The 18,239-nt window shown below is 40.9% G+C and overlaps 1 long non-coding RNA gene across 1 annotated transcript; it reads left to right on the top strand.

Moving 5' to 3' along the window:
* The first annotated feature begins 6,161 nt into the window (after positions 1-6,161).
* LOC134866482 (uncharacterized) lies at positions 6,162-11,414 on the top strand. The gene is made up of 6 exons (XR_010166044.1): positions 6,162-6,293; positions 7,498-8,291; positions 8,454-8,598; positions 9,674-9,830; positions 9,912-9,994; positions 10,503-11,414. It is a non-coding gene; the product is annotated as an uncharacterized LOC134866482 (long non-coding RNA).
* Positions 11,415-18,239: the final 6,825 nt, after the last annotated feature.

Genomic DNA, 18,239 nt, shown 5'->3' with positions numbered 1-18,239 from the left:
GTGTACTCTAATGTTTACATATGTGGTTGTAGAGGGTCCACTGTCCACTTTTTACAAGAATACTAGAAAAAAAAGAAGCCTATCACTTAAAATGTGTTGGAGCGCTAGCCAATAGAAGCCAAGTGTTACATGGGTCATTCCAGAATTGGAGGACATTTTCTGTCCCACCTGTAAAATTATAAATACTCCAGGCCCACAATGTTAAAACATACACTTGTTGTAATAAATAAACTTGTTCTTGTAAATACAGTTGTAGAAAAAGGGTTTCAAAATATTATTTAAAATATCAAATAGCTCTAAAATGGCATTTTTCTCTTGTCCCTCGTTTTTGGTGACCAAGTTACATGTCTAATATAACGTTTAAAATGGGCTTATTGATTACCTTTTTTGTTTATATATATATATATCCATGGTCAAAGCTGTTTGTTAAATCATCAACCTATTTTAAATAACAGTCATTTCCCTAAACATGCGCCCAACCCTGTTAACCATGGCACAGGAAGTGAAAAGACTGCAGTCACATGACACAGAGGAAATAACATTATCAAGCCATGTGCTACTGCCATGGGTAGACCAAAGCTCAGTCCTCTCTGTCACTTTTCATATTTATCGTATTCTTTCAGTCTAAAACAACTGTGGCACTCTAACCCACTCTAGCCTGTTACTCATATTATCAAAATAAGACACATTCAATTCAAAGTTATCTTTCTTTAGGTAAATAACTAAGTTTGTCCTTGCCTTGAAAGGAGCATTACATTCTGCAGCTAGCATGAATTCCTAATGTAAAAGCTACATTGATTTGCAACCCTGTTACTTTAATTCAATCAATCAATAGTAATTAGTAACAGTGTTGCATTTCCTGTAGTACAATGTATTTTGTTTAGTAAAATGTAATGTTTATAATCATTAGCATAATCTACATGTTTAAACAACGTCTTTTTTTTTGCTGATTTCTATTGATTTCAAAGGTATAGCCCACCATTGAGAGCTGTTGAAAAGCAACACATCTTATAAAAAGTGTCCCATTGATGCCTGAGCTGGCTAAATCAGTTGTTGTGATGCGCCACTGGGGGGGCAATATGTGCGAGAGAACACAGGGATTTCAGCCTTTGCAGACCCTTTACATGCACACAAACCTATAGAACACACTACAGGAAAGGGACAACCGGCAAATCTGCTCTTTGATGATGAAGGTTTGGTAGGATATGCAGTTTAGAGTCATAGTTTGAATGGTTCCAATACAGGAAGCTCAAGTGAATGAGATTGGGAATAAAACCTCAGCACAGGCCAGTATCATAGATTGAAGATGGTATCAAATCAAAGTGATCTCATATTAATTTCACTATATTACGTAAGATATGCTTCAGAGCAGAAGAAATTATGCCACAGCCTTGAGCTCTGTTACTCCTCACAGCTCAGCTGAGTGCATGAGGAACTGAGAGCTGTCCTCAGTCCACATGAACAAGCTCAAATATCCACTTCCAAAAGTAGAAACAGAAATGGAACAATGGCAATGATACAGTGATACATTTCTGCCTGATGATTATGTTCCTCCTGCATTTTGAAGAAGAGATTAAAGAGAAGAGGATTCATTACTTCTAAACATGTAAATATGTTTATGATTGCGGGCCTTGCACTGATTGGGATATGGTGTCACAGTAACAGCGACATACATGCAGGTTGTAATGAGGGAAATGGTTGGATAATGTTAACAGCTGTCCATATGAAATATTTTACCTTTTGTGGGAGATCTTGATTTGGAAAGCTTGATCAGCTTCCATACTTAAGCCTGTCTTGTAGCTTGTACACTTTCAACTTCTTTCCCTACAGTTCGCCTGCAGGGCAAACAGTTCCACAGACAATGCCACACTGTAAAAAAAATCTGATCAATAAGTTATGACAACTTATTTATATCATCAACTCTAACATAAAATCAGTGCTCGAATTATGTTTTTGTCTTCAAGGGGGTCTCTCTATTTTATAAAAACAAGTTGGACTCCCCGCCCCCCCCCCATAACCTAACATGTCAATTAAATAGCCGCGAATAGGTGCGAATGGCGCTTTTGCGCACGGTAGACACAACTTACACACGTAACACACGCACAACAGTTTACACAACAGACAGATTTTTTGGGGTTTGTTTTACAGAAATCGGTTCCATTTAATTTAAACATATTATTGATTGTCCATATTTCATTCCAATATCGCAATACATACAAATACATAGATTAAACATATTCTTTTGAATTTCAGTTTAGCTAGACTGTGAACTTATGCATTATGTAGCCTATATTGGCTTTGTCAAACAACATAGAAGAAAGCGCAACTTCAACAGACATTCTCAGCACTTGTCAAATCATGTAACCCAATGAACGCATATATAGACAAAACACTCGCATCATGTAGGCCTAACAATTCAGTTCGATGCTCTGATCATGTTTGACCGTGTTGGGCTTTACGGAAATAGATTAAACATATTCTTTTGAATTTCAGTTTAGGGACAGGCTAGACTGTGAACTGTTATGCATTATGTAGCCTATGGCTTTGTCAAACAACATAGAAGAAAGCACAAGTTCAACAGCAAACATGACATTCTCAGGACTTGTCAAATAATGTAACCCAATGAACGCATATATAGACAAAACTCACCCATCATGTAACAATTCAGTTCGATGCTCTGATCATGTTTGTTGGGCTTTACGGAGACAAAAGAGACCAAACTGCCCTGCTCTCAGCTGGCTGGGGCCTGCGCCCAGGAATCCATGATGCTGATGTCCGGTGGCCACTCTTAATCCATGAGTGGACAAACGGCACGGGGTTGAATTTCTCAATAGGAGGTCCATTCAAGTCAATGAATAGCAGGGCAGTGAGGCTCGCTGCACGCAGTCCGTTCCTAGTTTTATCGTCTGTGTCATTGCAAGCCGAGAAACCCCTTTCACACTCCGCTGAGGTCGGGAGTATAGTGCGGCATGCGACGATAAGTTTCTTAAGAGTATTCCCCTGAGAACCTTGAAGCTTCCAATCTCGGAATTCCTCGATAGCCTCGGTAGAAGATTCACAGAGGAGTTTTGCGAATCTCCCCACTTCGCGCTCTCCAAATAGCATTAGGTCTGACCTCTCTGCAGGCCAAAAGTGCTGATCTAGAGGCTTGAGCATGGCAATAAGTTCACTGTCAGGAAGACGTGATCTGAGATTATCAAGGATGGACTGATAAAACTGGGGTTTATTAATCTTAGGCTGCGTTTCCCTAAGCACAACGCCTTTGAACCGACCACTTGCTATGCCTGCGCGAATCTTGGATTCCGTTTTACCGGCATCTTCTTTCATAGCAGACAGTATCTCGATGGTTTGATGGATTTGTCTGCTGCCATCCACCAGAGACGTGTCCCTTCTCTGTAGTCTCAATGAGAGCCCCTGCAGTTCACGAAGCACATCTTTCATCACTGCCAAATCGGAGAGGAAGCCAGTAGATGTCAGATGCTTGAGTAGGCCACCATACTTCGCCCTCTCCACACCGTTGCGCGAGGCATCTTCGCTGGCCATTGTAAAGTGCTGTGCCAAAACAGGAAAATCTTTTCACCGCATCTCCTTTTTCCAACTCAACAATGTCCAAAAACACGTTCTCTACGTCTCCATTACCTGTTACATCGCACCTCATGTAGATAATCATATAGGAGCGTCCATGCACAGTGCTTTCATCCAACGTTATGCTGATACGTGAGTCGAGTTTCAAGACATGGGAAACAAGTCTTCTTTTCATTTCATCTGCTATATGTTTCACAATAGCAGCACAGGAGTGATCGGAGCGGTGTGCAGGGCCCACTGTTGCACCATTAAGCTCATTAACTGTCATGATCGGCGTCATTTTGGTGTATGGCAATCTCTCTTTGGCTATAGTGTACGCCGCCCTAAATGAGCTTGATGTAACGTCGATGGCAGCCAAACTCAGCTCTACAACTTTGGTGGGCAGAACATCTTTTTGTTTTAATTCTGCTATCTCCACTGCTCTTTTATGAGCAAGGCTGTCCCGGTGCAGGTAAATCTTCTTACGTAATTGCTTTTGCAATGAGCTACTGACGGTCCCATTAACCCATGCATCCGAAAGGTGCACCCCAGTCTTTTTTTCATGGAGCAAGAGAGTTTTTGCTGCCTGGCAGGGAGCGCACCCAAGGCCACTCTCACTTGTACACAACCATGGATTTCTCTCCTTCCACGATCGCCACTGTGTGAGCCCCCAGTTCTGAGGCAGGTGGCGCAGGTGCTTCAGTTCCATATCGGTCCCGGACCCCGACCCCGTCTCCGCAGCCTCTTCTCCGTCCAATTCCTCCTCAACGTCCTCATCGTCATTGGTAAGTGTCCCAGCTAAAACATCATGATGACTGGTTGTAGCCACAACGTCCTCTGGCTCAGTAGAGTTAGGCGCCTGGCTAGAACTAGCTGTTGCTAGGCCATTTTCTGATTCTAAATCTGCAACTATTTTTGTTTTTTTAGTGGTAAAACCGAAACTGGTCAGGGCCGAATATGAATTCGGTGCAGGTGGCCTTTTTTTCGGCGGCATAACTGGCAATTACATTTAAATTTAAGATGTGTTGTTGGTCTTTACCTCAAAAGCACATTTTTATGTGACTTCTTCGGACTTGCGAGTGCTGTCAAATCGATCTTATCCAGTTTGCTCACGTAGCCTAGTGGTGTGGTGGTGAAGTGCAGTATGCTGCGCTCTTGAGCGTATAAGCACGTCCGGTATTAGCCTATTTTAATGTAACGTCTTTAATGGTTGGAGACCGCAAAGGGATGGATAATGAGTGTTGTTTACGATTAAATTACAATGCAATATATGGCAGACACCTTCAGATATGAGAGACCCCCTCAAAAATTTGACTTTGTTGCTTTCATGGGAGCCAGTCATCACTCTATGGGAGCTCGGCTCCCTCTGGCTCCCACGTAATTCGAGCACTGCATAAAATAATGTTTTATGAAATTTCAATTCAATTGTATGAGTTTTCAATCTTCCAATTTAGGTTCCTAAGTTACTTCAATGAATCACAAATTCCAGGTGCTTGAATGAAGTTGACATTTTAAATTGAGTGGGGTACAACTCTAGCCCGGTCCTACTAGACTCTCGTACCACATTTCATTTGTACAGAGGGTCTGGCCACTCTCCATTGACAAGTGTTAACTTACTTGAAGGCGGGTACTCTGTTGAAGATTAAAACTATTGGATCTGCCCAGTGCCACTCTGGATCTGCCGTAACAAAATAGAGCGAAAGTACGTAGGAGGGCGGAGCCAGGTTAGTACAACTCTTTGGCGTGTTGAAAATTGAGTGGAGGACAGCTCTTCGCGCATGTGCGAGTCGCGAGGCTCAAACTTGAGACAGAGGAGGCGTGACAGACCAAGCCTTGAGACCAGTGGCGGCTGGCCAATAGAGGGCACTCACCTCTCACCACATTTCCTTGAATAAGACATTAAAAAAAATGAAATAAAAATGAAATAATAAAATAAAAATATTTCGAAATATATGTATATATTTTTTTAGATGTGCAAGATAAATATTTCATAGTTAATGATGACTAAAGTTGTTTCGTTCGTTGACATTGTCTGATTGGTGACGTATTTCCGCCCTGGACTGACCTGACTCTCGTTAAAAGTTGTACATGCGCAGTAGCTCCTCTTCAATACAAGAGATAGGACGATGTTGGGGCGCACCTCTCCTGCGCCTCGAGCTGAATGCAGCTGGATTTGGCGCTGGGGCTGACGTCACAGCCTTCTGTCATAAAGTATGTGTATTGTCCATGTTATATATGATATATATTATTTAAATATATAGATAGAGAGATAGATATAGAGATAGATATAGAGATAGATAGATATTATATGTATATTGGCCCTCTGTATAGTAATATAGCACATCTGTATATTTGTTCATACTACATCTGTTTATACTATGCCCATTATTCCCACCTCTTTATACTGCCCTTATCTTTACATAATCACTCTTAACTGCATACTGTACATACTCTATATATATCGCACTTGTTTCTCTTTGCACTTCTATCTATCTATCTATCTATCTATAATGTAGTTTTTGTTGTTTTCATTGATGTAAATACACTCGTTTGATACCTTAGTACATGTATGCATGCTTTTTTTTTTTTTTATACATTTTGGAGTGACAGCCCCCCTTGGAGAAAACTCCACCAGCTGCCACTGCTCGAGACGATGGCAATTTGAAGTTTACGTGCCAGCCGCCAGCAAGCAACCAAACTTCAGTCGGGCTTGAACAATTTCGCTTTTGGTAAGTGTTCGTGTTTTGTATTTATTTAGAATGTGCGTCACTGAAGCCAATAACGTGATTAACGTTAGCTGTCATTATCATTTGATATGTTCAACAACTGTGATATCATTTTAGCGAGGCACATTTGCAGCCGCTAACGTTAGCTTCGCTTTTGGTAAGTGTTCTTATTTTGTAGGTACTGTAATTCCTTAAATTATGGCCGGGGGCTTTATTTACTTAGGCAAGACAAGGCACGTTTATTTATATAGCGCCTTTCAACACAAGGCAATTCAAAGTGTTTTCCATTCAAACTAACGTCAACGGAGATCGTTTTCGTTAGACCGTTGGACAAGACGCATATCATCTTGAAATGCCCAGCATTTTCAAGCCTGAGATTGAGACAGCAAATGTGACTGATGTGTGCCGGGAAGTCTTAGATGGTGGTGTTAGACTAGCAATCTTGAATAGATTCAGTGATGTTGACACAGTTGGACTGACCTCTAATGTCTTCTTAAATGGAACGCAGTATTCAAAGGGAATGATACTCTGTTGGAAGTACAAGTGGACTACCGGACTTTGGAAGGATTTTGGAAATATGCATTGTGCTGGCTGGTCATGTTTGCTTCTTCGTTGAAGCTTTTACGACTTACTATGTGGAGCATTTGAGGAGTTACCATCTCGTGAAGAAAAGTCCTGCTGAGTGTCTCTTGGTGAAACCAGAGTATCTCAATGACTACATGCCACTTGTGTCATACTTCGTCCAGGGGTGCCTGTTAGCCACTCCCAGAACATTCTTGCTGAATTAAGGCTGCTGTAAGTATTTTTGGGGTGGTGTGGTGTATAACTTATACTTTTCAGTATCATAAATTGTGTCCTGAGACAAGTCGTCGCTGTGATCTTTTCAGGAGTAACCAAGATGTTGGTGTCACAAGACAACACTTGTTACCCTGATCTAGAAGAATTAAGCCTCTTGCAATGTTTCCCAAATCTCTCTAGGAGCAACCCAGGTGTTGGGTGTCCAGCAATATAACATTTAACAGTCTGATCCAAAATAATTAACCCTCTTGCAGTGTTTACCAAATCTTTCCAGGAGTAATCCAGATGTTCGTTTACACTTGCCACACTGATTCTTTAGAATTAACCTTCTTGCCGTGTTTTCAAAATCTAGTAACCATTTGTTTTGAATGTATACAATGGATTAAACCTTTTTCTTCTCCAATTTCAGGTCGAAGTGATCCACGATGCTGTTGCGAGTTGTCCTCTCTGAAATGGATATCAGGCGCCTCCCATCGAAAACACCCCTCGCCGAGAGTTGAGGAACTGTGCCAGGTGTTGCGTGCAAACGTTGGCCTGAGAGGTGGATTTATTTTACAATTTGAAGACCCTGCGTTCAAGGATCAGCTGACCAACCTGACCGACATCCGAGACCTTCCTGGGGAGCGAGCAACATTGAAAGTGTTGTTCACAGCTGATGCTGCTCTCTCGGATTCCACATTGGATACAGCCACTCTTACATCTCTCGGTAGTGGGGAATCTGACGCCCAGCAATGGCCTGAGCCCTTCCCGATTCCAGAGTTTTCACATGATGTTGAACACACGCTGCAAGAAGCAAATGGAAGATATGCAAAAGATGGATCTGTGATGGTGATTCCTAAAGGTATGAAAACTGATATCCTGGACACACTTGCAGACAGCATGTCAAAGATTAGTCCTTATCCTGAGAGGCATCACTACGAGAATGTTGCAAAAGCGCTCGTGGAGAAGCATCCCAGTCTCAAAGAAACAGGGTCTGGAAAGGGTTGGTACGGCTGGTTCCACAGCTTGAAGTTTAAGCTCGGAAACTAGCGGCAGAAGTTAAGTGCAGCTGGATGCCCAGAGGTGAGAGTCAACAAAAGGAAAGGAGAATATGCCAAGGGACCACGTGTGAAGAAGTCAAAGAAGGGCAAGGTCCACTACTGTCCAGATCCCCCTGAAGGACTGAGTGCTGAAGACACGGAAGAAAAGCGGAGGATGATTGAGGTACATCATACACACACATGCACATACACATCATACCTGTCTAATATTACTGCATACATACCTGCCTATATTATGCTGACTGCTTACACTTTGCTTTTGTGTCTGTGAAGCCTACTATTTTGTCTTAGTATGTGTCCTTTGTGCTTGTACAATCCAATCCAGGTGGAAAAGCTGAAAAAAGACCTGGATCACCAGCAGATAGAGCAGCTGATGTCTGCCACGTTCTCCAAGCGGAGAAAGGAGATCGTAGGGGATCAACCTCTCATCAGGGATGTCATGAGCAGATGGCCGGCCATGTGAGAGACAGGTATCACAATAGACAATACTCACCCTGAGATTAATCACTTAATCCAATTATGTTTGACCGGAAATCAATGTGTGAGCTTCTTTTAGGGCTGTTCGATTTTGCCCAAAAATAAAATCCTGATTTTCTTCTCTCAAAACCCGATTTCTGATTACGATTTTTTTATGTATGAAGCCAGACTTTTCTACTGTGTATATTGGGGCCATGTCTGTTGCGATGTGAAATGCGACTGCATCCGTAATATTTTTCCACCTCCTTTCGGTCTTGTCGTATGGTGCAACGCGTGAAAACGAAACCGGCAGAGTTACTTGCTTCGGAGTTGGTGGTGGTGTTTTAGCAGCATCCGCGTTCTCTTGTGCGGTCCGCGCTGCAACACACTGCTGCCATTCTGGTACATGGTTTTTCTGGAGGTGTTGAAATAAGTTAGTCGTGCTGTGGTCTTTAACTGCCACGGACTTAAGACAGACTTTACAACGCGGAGTACTTTGCTCTTCATCCGAAGCGTCGAAGCTGTACCACTTCCACACAACGGACCTACTCTTCTTTTTGGCTACGAAATCCAACGCCGACATGTTTGTTTACATTGTGTGGGGGGAGCGCGATGGGAGGACGGAGGCGGAAGTCACTATGGCAACCCAGCGCAGCCCAGATACATGAACGGGGGCTGTACTGTAATTACCCTGGTTAAAGTGAAAACTCGTTTTTAACGATTTACACGTTTTTAACATCGTCCTTACTAAATAATCGCGATTACGATTTAAAATCGATTAATCGAACAGGCCTAGCTTCTCTCCAGGAAGTACTAGCGCTGGATTACATTTTGCACTGTGTCTTTTTGTACATTATTTCCACAGAGAGCATGTCGGATACTGTACTGGAGTCCGGTCAGAAATGTTGTCTTAGTCCGAATGATGTCGTGAATGTGCATACGGATAAGTGAGAGGATTGTGTCTAGTTTAACTGAGTGGACGAAAGCCTTTGACAACAGACAACCTTAGCTTACTAGATGGTGACGCTATGCTTTGTATATCTGTTCTCTAAGCGCTTAACCTTTTTGTCTTTTTGTTTGTCTCCTCAGGTTCGTGCAGAGTTCAAAAGAATCGTAAGCACAGACGTTCTCGAGTCGTTCCTCGACGGACTTGATGACCTGGTACCAGGACTGCTAGAAATGTACAAACCTGCGAGTCCGGAAGAAGCCTGCACTGAAAGCCATTTTGGATTGTCTGAAGAAAGATGTGAGTGGATGAGCTAAGAATTGTAAAATTGGGCACCAGGTTTGCAATGAAATCTCATCACTGCTTAATTTTGTCTTGTAGGACACAAAAGAAAGGAGAAGGACTGCTGCTCTGCTGGGTCTGCTACATTACCTATCCGAAGAGCCATCAGAAATCATCAGGATGTGTGACATAACCTCTTTCTTTGTCATGCAACTGCCCACATACGCGCACACCCACCCACATATACACTTGCACAGACACACACCCCACACACACAACCTTTAACATAGAGATTGGATTAGATCCACTCATGGGGAGTGATAAAGTCCTGTGGCAGCAGAATAGTGGTGATGCGAGGAGGAGGACGGATGGTTAGAATAGTGGTGATGGGAGGGGTAGAACAATGATGGGGGAGGAGAAGGAAGGGGTAGAATAGTGATGGGGGAGGACCCAGTGCAACATGCACATCCCCAGATCTGAGCGGACACTGAAGTTTTTTTTTAATCCATCACCCCTGCGGTAACCTCCCGACATTGCACCTACAATGCACATGCACAACGGAAAGCCCAGGGATACTCTTTTATTAGCCTGAAAACATGTCAAGGTTTATGATGACTGAGACTTAAGTAGCTTTGCAGAGCATGTACTTCTAGACCCAAACATTCACACTATTTTTTTCTGCTTTTCAAGGCCCATGGTGAGACTCTGGCTGCAGCCATGAAGGGGATGCAACTTGGCCTACTGATAGGCTATGAAAGTGACAACCAGGATGCCTTTCCACGTCTTCAATGTGGCAGTTGTGGTCGAGGAGACCGTTGTGCTACACAATTTCAAGGATGTCCCATCCAGCTTCGCCATGCTTCTGGGGATCATCTACTGCGTTAACCTTGAGTATCCACGAGCCATGAAGTATTCCTTTGAGTTCTTTCAGAGGGTAGTGATGAAGATCAAACCAGATCAAGCCTCTGCCAGAGTCCACGGTGTCCGAAACAAGCTCCTGAGGTATAATCTGTAAACCATGCCCCCACCCGCGAATGGGGTTGGAATGCATATTTCATTTGTTTCTGTTGACATGTATACCAAAGTTGAAGGCAAAAGCACTTAAGCAAACAGGAGAGGAAAAGCCCTGATATGTGTTAGACTTGATACATTTACTTTTGTTGGACTGAATACATTTAAAGCTGAATATTGTTCAAATAATGGGGTCGGGGTCAAATTACACTTTATGTAATCAAGTTTCAGGTATTTGAAAACCACCAGCTAAAGTCTGAAGTTTGAGTTTGTTTGTTTGATGGTTTTTGGGCTGAATCAGATTCAGCACAGCTTTTGCATCCAAATGAGTAGAATGACTTTGTTGAACTAGAATTTTGATAGAGACAAATAATACATTTCAAAGTATAAGTCTGCTGGAATTGTGTGACATTACTGTTAATAGGTTTTTTACATGTTTACATCAAAAACCTGTTCAATATTTAAATGTTTTGCTTTAACAGGAATGCATTTTCTATTGGGTGAATATGAATAGTGTTTAGTACAGTGTTTATCTACAAAAGTATTGATACAAGTTTGAGGTTTGATTGCTCCAATGCTGGAGTGTGTATGTTCATGCAGGCAAACACCCGGAGTGGGAAACTACTGCTGTCCTGTTCATAAATGTTTGTGTAGCTTTTATTGGCTTAACATGGTTTTAATAAAAAATGTTTTCTGTACTCAAATTAGTGTTTTTATTGCTAATTGTTAAGTGTGACAGGACAATCCTTTGGATAATCTTAACTTGATAAGCTAATTCAAAGACATTATTAAATTGAAATTACAAGGTTGAACCCACTGAGGATAAGAGTATGGAATGCATATTGGTGAATTAAACACTTTCTTTAATTAAAATTACAAAGTTGAAGCCACTAATGGGGATAAGTGAACAGAATGCACATAAATGAGTTCACTTTATTTTGAACTTGCATAGCAAAGTTGAAACAACAATAACTGTACAATCATGTTGACTCACAGAAGGCAATTCAAAGCTTAACTAGACTCAAAATAATGAGTTAAAACAATTCATTAATCCATTTTGTTTTTACTTGAAATTTTGAGGCAGCTGCTTAACTTATGGTTTTAAGTAGAACCAAGTTTTTACAGTGCATCTCCTTCACCAGACTGGACCAGAGGAACACACGTGGGAGAATGCAATTCATTGACTACAGTTCAGTTATCAAAACATTGTTCCCTCCAAGCTCGTCATCAAGCTGAAGGATCTCGGGCTCAGCAGCGCCCTCTGTGATTAGATCCTAAACTTCCTGATTGGCAGACACCAGGAAGTTTGGTTGGGAAACATCACATCGTCCCCCGTGATGATCAACACCGGAGCCCCTCAGGGTTGTGTGCTCAGCCCTCTCCTCTACTCCCTGTTCACACAAGACTACGTGGCCACACACAGCTCCAACACCATCAAATTTGCTGACGACACGACCGTCATCGGCCTGATCACCGACGGCGACGAGGCGGCATACAGAGAGGAGGTCAGAGCCCTGACATCTTGGTGCCAGGACAACAACCTCCATCTCAACGTCAGCCAAACCAAGGAGCTGATTTGGATCACAAGAAGAAGCAGAGAGAGGAACACGCCCCCATCACCATCAACAGGACTACTTAAGAGAGAGTCAGCAGCTTCAGCTTGCTCGGTGTCCACATCGCTGAGGACCTGAAATGGACTCATCACACTAACACCATCACCAAAACAGCTTGCTGTACAGTTTCATTCCTCAGGCAATAAGACTATTAAACACCTGAGCTTTTTTTTTTTACTATTTTCTTTTCTTTTTATAAAAATCTATGAATTGTTAGACACGGTTGAGGAACCTGTGACCTACGTTTTCATTAATAGCATCACTACACCGTAGTTGTGTATATGACATGATAATACATCTTTGAATCTTGAACTGTTCGGACCAACTCTGCTGTGAAGAAGCTAAGGGAGTGTCGTAGGAAGTTCACTCTTCAAACAGCAGCAAACAAATGCATATATAACATAAACTGTATTTTAATAACTATCACTATGCTGCAACTTGGAATTATCCCAGAGGATGATCCTGTCTGTAATTTTTTTTCTAAAGGATTTTAAATTATGTTAGGCATTCAGAGCTTCATATTCATGTTTTTGAATGAAGTTTTTTATTTCAATTTTCATATTTATGATGTAGTCATCCTAACAAAATGATTAGATTTTCTGTCTGATGACCTTATGGGTGTCATTTATGGTGCTCATAAATTGATGCCCATTATGTTGCATGTTTCCTTTTGTGAAACCGGGTTTTCAAAAGGAAACATGCAAACATTGGTTAAAAAATATATTTATTTGGGAATTTTGAACATCATTTCATCCACCTTTATTTAATATTAATATTTATGACTTTTGGAGCCACTACAACTAAGCCACCCCAGTCAGCATGCATTTAAATGTGCCTCCCCTTTCACACACCATCTGATTAACTTTCCACACAGGTTACTCACAGGTGCACACCATAATGCTTAGATGTTAACAGGCTCAGCTGGGAGGAGGACTTCCCCATCACATCCAAATGTTCTGAGATAAAAAGAGCATAACATCTGTAAAGGCTGGATCACAGCCAGGCCAGGAGTTATACTTAAAATATAATACTGTACATCATTTTAAAAATGATATAATTTACACATCTAATACTTATTTTTACTCAATAGACCTTGACCACATCATAATACCGCAGCTAACAATTACATATGTTATTAAGTTAACATTTAACAGTCAGAGGTGGAGAAGTACTCAGATCTTGTACTTAATAAAAAATTAGTAGTAGCCGAGTAAAAGTACAATATTAACCGAACTCTGAATTGTAGTGGGGTAGAAGTACAAGTTCTACTTAATTACAGTATTTGAGTAAATGTACTTGGTTACTTTACACCACTGATATAAAGTGTACAGTGTTATATCTCAATAAGCCTGTCTGTAGCGATGGCATCTTCAGTAGGATTGTATTCCAGAGAGAAATATCTATGTTCATTAATGGAAACTCCTCCTGTACGTAGCACTCAGAAAGGTTTGGCTTACATGGCATATCAGCAAATGTCTCTGCAGGATTCTCCCTTTCTGAGTTTGTGTCTTTATGGTTGAATGCACTTATTGTAAGTGGATTTGGATCAGATGAACGAATGACATGTAATGTAAAACTGCTTTTTTTGTTGCAATGTAGCATGTTCTGGTGACTTATTGTGCACTGTGCATAACGTTGTAGGTTTTTCAAGTTAACGTATCTATTCATAGTAATCCATTTATATTCACCCTCTGAACACTGTGATATTAATCTTTTTTTTAAGTAACAGATCAGAAATATTTTTTTACAAAATGTCTTGGGGAATGATTTGAAATATTAGAAACTTTGAAAGTATTATTCACGGTTCATACTCCATGCTTAGCTTTACTTATTAACCATTTTAACATGCTAACACAGAGGGCTAACATGCTAACACAGAGGGCTAACAGGCTAACACAGAGGTTTAACAGGCTAACACAGAGGTTTAACAGGCTAACACAGAGGGCTAACAGGCTAACACAGAGGGCTAACAGAGACGGCTAACAGGCTAACACAGAGGTTTAACAGGCTGACACAGACAGCTAACAGGCTACCAGACACTGGCTGAATGTTGATATAGCCATCCAAAGCATTACATATTACTGTTACCATTATAACAATAACATGATAATTCTGCTTACTCATGTCTCAAACCTCTCTTTACTTGTTTTCTTCTCCATGGACACAAGGATTTATTTCAGGCTCTTTTCATCAGTGCTCTTTTACAGACTGGATATGCTAATGACACTGCTGTTTATTTTATACACCGTTCAAATTCAAAGCCTTTTGAAGATAGATTTTCTTTTCTGTTCTTGCTTTGCAGCTGATGCATTCAAATTGTGTTCAATTATCATGCATCAATTATTTCAATACTGTATATAACTTTATCTGAAATCAGCATTTCATCTTCTATCCCAACCATAAAGATGGATTATTGTAATTGTATGTGTGTTTCTTTTCTACATTATGTAAACTGCAACGATTTCTGACGGGCATTAAAAGAGAGTTGTTGTTAAATATATTAAGGTTTCCTTGCTTATTTAGAAGTCATGACACAGATTTGTGAAATTGTTGGTGACAGATTGTTTGATTATTAAACAATTGGTATTTTCTTTTTTTATGCAGTTCGGAAGGTCTAATGCCCTCTGCCTGTAGTGCTGAATTAGATCAGACAGAATGTCAGAGCTTAGAGGTTTAGAGTCTCTCATCAACCAAGGGTCCAACATTATTATTTTTGGCTTGGCTGACAGATTTCTTACCAGTAAGAAATCTGTCAGCCATTAATAATAAATTCCTCCTTACTATTAAAGTTTGACTTCTATTAAACATATCACCTTGATACAATTAATTAATTAAAGTTTATTTATTACATTTTACATTTGCATCAGTGGACTTTACAGATTGTACAGAACACCAATACGACACCCTCAGTCCTTGGACCCTCAGCCCCCCAGTTGATGGGGAAAAATGGAAGAAACCTTGGGGAGAGCAAAAGAGGAGTGATCCCTCTGCCAGGACGGACAGACATGCAACAGATGTGGTGTGTAAATTAAAGAGATAATACATTTACAACATAGGTAATCCTAATGCTAGAAAACATCATCTGTCTATTTAAGAAGGAGCTGAGGATGGATCCAGGTGGGTGTCAACAATCCTCTGGGTGTCATCAAAGAAGTAGTAAGGTGAGCGTCAGGCAGGAACACAGCAACAGGGACAGCCAAGACTCAGGATCCACGACTCAGCCCTTTAATGCTGATAACCTGCCAGGTCACAGACACAAAAAACTCCGGGGAGGCTGGGTTAGTAGCATACATATTTGGGAAAAGAAAGTATTTAGGTACAGAGAAAGAGAAAAAAGAAGTAAGGCGTCCCCCGACAGTCTAAGCCTATAGCAGCAAAACTAGGGCCTTTTTCTGGCTTAGCTGATTTCTTACAAGACAACAATAAATAATTGCTGCTTACTATCACAGTTTTACTGTTAACATATCACCCTGATGAAATCAATCAGTTAATTAAAGGTCCCCTTTAATGCAAAATGCACTTTTTGCTGTCTTTTACACATAAATATGTGTCCCCGGTGTGTAAGGAGACCCACAAAGTGTCTACAAACCTATCGTCCCCCATATACAGTCGTGAGCTGAATCCCCTCCGCAGCACTTTGTGTGTCTGTGTTCAGCAGGATGTCTGCAGGAGGGACTTAGAGATGTTGTTAATATAATACATATAATGTCTCTGTTCTAGTGGTAAACACTGAGAAGTGTTTCAGAAATAATGCTGGATGTGGTTTGGAACATCATATGGCGTTTAATCACGGCAGCGTTTAGCTGAGTTTCTCCCGGTAGAAAACTCTCTTCAGAGAGATCATGACCAGCAGTGCCGCCGCTCCCATAACGCGCATTACGCGCTGTGCGTAGGGCACCAAGTGTCGAGGGGGCACCACCAAAAATAGCCTAATGAAAAATCGTCATAATAATTATAAGGCCGAAATTATTTCAGTAGACTATAGAAATATGAGGCACTTTTTAGGCATACTACTCAAAGGTACCGATGGTGCCCCCCTCTCCCCTCCCCCCTCCCCTCCCCACTCACACAAACACAAACGAAAACACAATCTGCACAATCTGCGTCCCAAGCGCCCTGTGGGTGCCCTTGCTGTCAGTGGTCTTTTGGATTACTCGACATTTTTGGAAATGAAAAGGCAACAGGAGTCAGGAGCAGAAAAAAGAAAAAAGAGGAAACAGCGAGATGATGCCCGTGCATCACTTGCAGGTAAGTGTCCACGTTTAATCTTTCTTAAATACGGGAAATATGTGCAGCTAGTGTAAAGCTTAGCCTATGCATACACCTTGAACTAGCTGACGTTATTGCTAATGTTAGCAAACTCAAATATGTGTTATAACTTAGGCGCAAGCTAAATTGAGATTTTGCTGTTAAAAATTATAACTGCATTTTGCAAGTAACTGATGCCAGTTAGCCGTTACTTTACTTTAGATATTGAATAGTAGACAGTTTATGGTTTATTTTGACGTGACGGTGGCCAATACTTTCTCAGTAACAGTTAGCAGTCATTGCACTAGGTAGGCTAACAATTCTGGCTTCAGACCATTTATCACTGTGTGGCGTGAAATTAATAGTGTTTAGCCAGGCATTTAGAAAAGTTTACATAGCATTTGAGAAAGTATATTTTATTTTGGAGTTTGCAATGCCAATGCATAATAAACCCACGGCCATCTTTAGGATTGTCATTCGGTAGAATTCAGCAAAATAGGCTACAGTCTCACATAAATAAGGTTAGGTGTTCTATGTGCAATGGGACAGAAAAGGGTTCGTGATAATGTGAAGCCTGTAGCTACTGCTACAGCTAGCTTAGCTATATCTGAGAGTGACAGAAGATACATGACTAAATTAACTGGCGTTTTGATTGCATTTATATCATGCAAAGGCATGGACGACATCTGTCGGTGAAATAGAAAAACGTTTTGTAGTAAACAAAATGCCCTCCTAACCATATTGTATTCAATTAAATGTAGAGTTTAATAGTCTTGTGTAAGGTGTATCATTTTGCTTTTATTCCTTTTATTCCTGTTGTTAAGATATAAATATAAAATATCCATTATGAATGATATAAAGCAAACATTATTATTAAATTGTGTACAATATTGCAACTCATTCTATAATGTTTTTATATTAGATTAGATAAGATTGATCAAATAGTTGATATATAAGTAATAAAGGGGGAGAGCTCCTTGGTTGCATGCTTTCAGTTTTAAATCTTTATTTTCTTTTTTGGTATAAGATTCTTTATTTGAATATTTTGTCTCTTTCTATACTGATCTTTTTTCTTCGTATTTCTAAATTAATGCAGGGTCAATGCTGAAATACGTTCAAGCGGGAGCACGAGGCCAAGAAGAGGACACAGATGAGGAAGAACCATCGACAAGTTCACCCAATCAACCCCAGCCAGCAAGCAGGTCTGTACACCCCGCAACAGTACTAAGCCCTGATCAACCACCCTCAACCACCACAGATACACAGCAGATAACCACCACCTCTGAAAGTCCTGTCACTGAGAGTCCGTCAGAAGGTGACAAGGTAGAAACGGGTTTGCCCTCTCCAACTGATCCTGCTCTCTGGCCATTACGGATTTTAGATGCGGATCGTGTTGAGATCGTACGAAGAGGTCCATTTAGAGTCCCATCAGATTTTAATTTTCCAAAGGGACTAGATGGCAGGGCGTTTCATAGTAGCCTGCATTTCAAAACGCTCTCAAATGGAGAGAAAGTCAAGAGAAGTTGGCTTGTTTACTCGAAACAGAACAATGCTG

The sequence above is a fragment of the Eleginops maclovinus genome, chromosome 6, assembly GCF_036324505.1.
Source record: "Eleginops maclovinus isolate JMC-PN-2008 ecotype Puerto Natales chromosome 6, JC_Emac_rtc_rv5, whole genome shotgun sequence".
Taxonomy (NCBI): Eukaryota; Metazoa; Chordata; class Actinopteri; order Perciformes; family Eleginopidae; genus Eleginops; species Eleginops maclovinus.
This window is presented reverse-complemented; position numbering and strand designations above follow the sequence as displayed.